Here is a 5136-nt window from a genome sequence, read left to right on the forward strand (position 1 = left end):
TATATATATATATATATATATATATGCGACAGGCTTCTTTCAGTTTCCGTCTACCAAATCCACTCACAAGGCTTTGGTTGGACTGAGGCTATAGTAGAAGACACTTGCCCAAGGTGCCACACAGTGGGACTGAACCCGGAACCATGTGGTTCGTAAGCAAGCTTCTTACCACACAGCCACTCCTCTGTGTGTGTGTGTGTGCACGACCGCACGTGCACACGCAATTGTGTGAGGGTGCTAGGTTGTACATCTATAGCTAGAAATAAGATTAAATACCCTTAGCGCTGCAAGAGAGCACATAGGTGGCTACCTGGCTCCTTCAGTCACAATTAGTGACAACTGAATTTTTCTTTTTTGGTTTTATTGCATATAGCTTCCTTCGTTATTTTACACACACACACACACACACACACACATACACACACACATATACACACACACACACACACACACACACACATATATATGTATGTATATATATACATATATCAGTTGGATAAAGTTAAAACATGGTCTGGTTTCCACGTTTTTTTTTTATTATGGTATGAAAAACATGAAAACCAGACCATCTTTCAACTTTAGTCAACTGATATATTATTCTAGACACATTTACATATTCACACAAATTAAAAACTATATATATATGTATGTATGTATGTATATACACAAATACATCCATTCATCTATGTATACATCTAACCTTTTATCTACATGTCTATATCTCTCTCTCACTCTCACTCTATCTATCTATCCATCCATCTATCTTTGTCTCTCTATCTATTGATCTCTCTCTCTATATATATATTCATCCATTCATCTTCCAATCCATTTTTGATCATTCAATTATCTATCCAGTTTTATTCAGTCACGTTTCTCTAAGATATTTTCTTACTATTATCACACACACACCAACACACACAAACACACTGATACTCTCATACACATTCATATACACATGAATGCATTTCCAATATTTCTCTTAATAGCTCCTTAATTTCAAAAACATTGGAGATTCAATGGAAAATCAGGTCCACTAGACATCCATGCATGCATAAATACATTTATACACACACACACACATATGCACACAGAAATATTATTTATGCATATACACTCATATACATATATTTACACACGCACATCCATATATATTTATATAGATTGATATATATTTACACAGATACATATATTGTATATACAGACACATTATACAGATACATATACACACATATATATATATATATATATACATACATACATACATACATAAATATACATACAGATACTCATATGTACGTTTATACAGTTACACATTCTATTATACACAAATACAATATACAGAGGCATAAACGTATACATAAATTTACACAAATACACACACACATGAAAGCTAGTGTTGAGGTTGGAGAGTGTAATATGACCAAACTGTGTTTCGCAATGTGGGTACCTACTGCTTCCACTTACAGCTAAAATATGACCAAAGCAGAAGAATAACAAAATCTCTCTAAACTGAACGACCAGGCTGTAGGAAATCTCAGAGATAAGAACATTATAAACAGAACATGATGAGCTTCAATGCTTATTCTGAGGGGAATTTAGCAAGCGTGGATATCCATAACAGCACTAAACAAGTACTCAATCGGAATTTTATTTATAATTTGAATCTAACATTGTAATTTACCATATGAAAGAAATTGGATACAGTACTCAGGTGAACTACAACTAAGGAATAAAAAAAAAAAAAAAGAAGCCATCAGGCGTGCAGTTGGCGAATTTCAGAAAGCATGGAAGTTTTGAAGGATCTAGTGTCACGATAGCAGAACGACTGATGCGGGTAGTTTATTCCATGCTTCAACAATTCTGAGTGTGGAAAAATGTTTCCAAAAGATATGGGTGTTGTGTTGTTTTTCTTGGTTTTGTGAGCATGTCCGTAAGTGTTTGACATATGGAATTCAAAGAGGTGTCCAGGGTTGTTGTTGGAAAGATGGTGCATGATATACGAGAGGAATTGGATTAACATGTGTTAGCATGTTGGGTGCAATGCCCCAGTGGCATTTTGTCAATCTTCATGTTCAGAGTTCAAATTCTGCTGAGGTCAACTTTGTCTTTCATCCTTTCGTGGTTGATAAAATAAATACTAGTTTTGCTGAACTGTCAAGTTATGGGGACATAAACAAACCAACGCTGGTTTACAAGTGGCTGGGGAGCAGATACAGAGATATGCGCACACACACACACATGCCATCTCTGAAGAGCACGAGCTATTACTTAAACATGCTGTTATAGAACATCTGGTTTTAGTGCCCTGTGCAAAACTGGTAAACTCAGCAGCAATGGGTCTATAATATTGCATACTTTGATTACAATGTATACAAGTGTGTGTGAGTGTGTGTGTGTGTGTGTGTGTGTGTGCGTGCATATGTTTCTACAAATGGCTTCTTTCATTTTTTTATCTGCCATATCTATTTCACAAGGCTTTCATTAGTCTGTGGCCATTATAGAAGAAAACTCGTCGACGGTACCACACAGTGGGACTGAACACCAAACCATGTGGTCAGGAAGCCAACTTCTTAACCACACAGCCACGGCTGCACTTAATCTAAATACAACCTCATAAAATGTAAGAGTAATAAGATTAATGTATTCGTCATCATGAATAAAAGCCACACTCATTAATGTGTATTATGCACATTTTTCCCCCCAGATTTTATAAACGTTGAAATTAAGAGGTGTACATTATACATGAGAACATTTTTGGTTTTAATGAAAAATCTAGATTTACACAATTTAAAACCCAGCAAAATTACCTACCAAACATTTGAGGAAGGCATTAATGTGTTTTTTTTTTCTGTTTGTTTTCTTTTCTTTTACATATAAATGAAAATTAAAAATAGTGTTTCAATTTATTGCGATTGAGGCTGCATAATATCATTTTTTTTATGCATAGGAAAATTCTATTTTAATTAAACAAAAAAAACTTTCACCAAGTTTTAGAATAAGCACTCAGCCACAACAATTTATGTATTTGTTGTTCTAAATTTCAAGAGAGAAAGAGAAAGAAAGAGAAGGCGAAAACTAGAGTGGTATATTCAAAAAGAATCATCGTTTATGTTTCACTTGTTTTTGAAGTGCATGGCCTAATGGTTAGCAATTGGTTCTCAATTGGAAAATTGTGAGTTCAATTCCTAGACTGGAGAGCAATTTGTGTTCTTTACCAAAACACTTAATTTCATGTTGCTTTATTGGTGAGTGGTGAGCAGCATACCAAAGAATAGGCCCAATGTTTCCTCTGCGTGTTGTAAAAAGGCAAATAAAAGAGGTTGAGGCAGGATTTGCACTTCATCCTTGTAAAACCCTCACCAGCAACGACTACCCAAACAGACCCATAAGTTGATGGGGTTGTCACTTGACTGGTGCAAAAGCGTCATTTGCCAAGAGTAGAGAATCACCGACAAATGGTAGATGCAGCATCATGCTGATACAGCACAAGCCAACATACGACTACGACGCTTACTTTTACCTGCTTCGGTCATCGGACTGTGGCCATACTGGGGCACCACCTTGAAGGTTGTCGTTGAACAAATTGACCCCTGTAGTCCTTTTCTTCAGTTTGTTACTTATCCTAGTGGCCCCTTTTGCTGCACTGCTAACTGACAGGGACATGAAGAGACCACTACATCAATAACATCCCAACATAGAAACCATACCAAAAGAGATGCTGGAGTTTGGAGCAGTCCTGGGGCTCACCAGCCCCTGTTGAACCACAGGTGACTTTGTTGTTAAGATATTTGGTTCATGATTATAAGGTCATGGGTTCAATTCCTGGCAGTACATTGCGGTCTTGAGCAAGACACTTTATTTCATGTTGCTCCAGTTCACTCAACTGGCAAAAATGTGTTGTACCAGTAATTCAAGGAGCCAGCCTTCTCACATTTTGTGCCACACTGAATCTCCCTTGGAACTATGGAACTTGCCCAAGGTGCCGCACAGTGGGACTGAACCTGGAACCATGTCGTCGGGAAGCAATTGACTAACCAGACAGTCATGCCTATGTAGTAAATAGCGAAAACTTAGAACAGCTATTTTATTTCACCTACGTGTGGACAGAAACAGTGGTGGCAAGGTCAACATTCAAATGCAAAAAGCTGGAGCAGTATTTAGTAGACTCGTTAACGTTTGGAAATTAATTAAAAAGGATCAGCATGGAAATTAAAATTGTAGCCTGCAATACAATACACTTGTTTATTCTTCTCCAAGGGGGTAAAAGTTAGCAATTAGATCAGTGATTGAACTCTCAACTACATGATAGACAGACCAACACTCTAAGCACTAGATCACATATATACACACATATATACACATATGCATATATACATGTATATGTTTATATATATATATATATATATATATATATATATATAAATAAATAAATATATATATGTATGTGTGTATGTATACATGTGTGTGTGTGTGTGTGTGTGTGTGTGTGTGTGTGTGTGTGTGAATGCATATAGGCATATGTATGTACATACATATATACATACACACATATGCTCGATAATGGTAAAATATGTGTATTTAGAGTTCTAACAATTTCTTATGGAATGGTTAAGTGGAATAATGAAATGCACATACATACATACATACATACATACATACATATACATATATATATATATATATATATATATATATATATACACACACACACACACATGCAAATCCAGATAAATATATACACACACACAAATCCACATATATATGTATGGATTTGTGTGTGTTTGTGTGTGTATATGTATATATGTATATCTATGAGCTTGTATGTATATATATAGATGTACATACACACGTGCATATAAACGCAAGTACACACACGTACACACACACACACACACACACACACAAACACACACACACACACAGAACTGTATCAAACAGAAAACGAAGGTATCCAAAAACAAAAAAAACAAAAAAAAAACATAACAAAGAGTAGAAAGTAAATAAATTGTTGACCTTCCTTAAAAAAGGAAAACATTTGATAAGTGAATGCTTTAACCTTAGATTAGCCTGACATAACTGCTGCCCCAATCCACCATGCCCCACCCTCCCTGCAACCGTGCACCGCCACCCTCCCCC

General features: G+C 36.0%; 1 protein-coding gene and 1 long non-coding RNA gene across 2 annotated transcripts in view; one reads left to right on the top strand and one right to left on the bottom strand.

Annotated features, from left to right (window-relative positions):
• Positions 1-5136, bottom strand: part of LOC106878116 (UPF0415 protein C7orf25 homolog) — a 256888-nt gene that overhangs the window by 134956 nt on the left and 116796 nt on the right. The gene's annotated exons all lie outside the window — the stretch shown is intronic.
• Positions 1-5136, top strand: part of LOC106878202 (uncharacterized) — a 126992-nt gene that overhangs the window by 58130 nt on the left and 63726 nt on the right. The window lies entirely within an intron of this gene.

Source organism: Octopus bimaculoides, chromosome 9, assembly GCF_001194135.2.
Source record: "Octopus bimaculoides isolate UCB-OBI-ISO-001 chromosome 9, ASM119413v2, whole genome shotgun sequence".
NCBI lineage: Eukaryota > Metazoa > Mollusca > Cephalopoda > Octopoda > Octopodidae > Octopus > Octopus bimaculoides.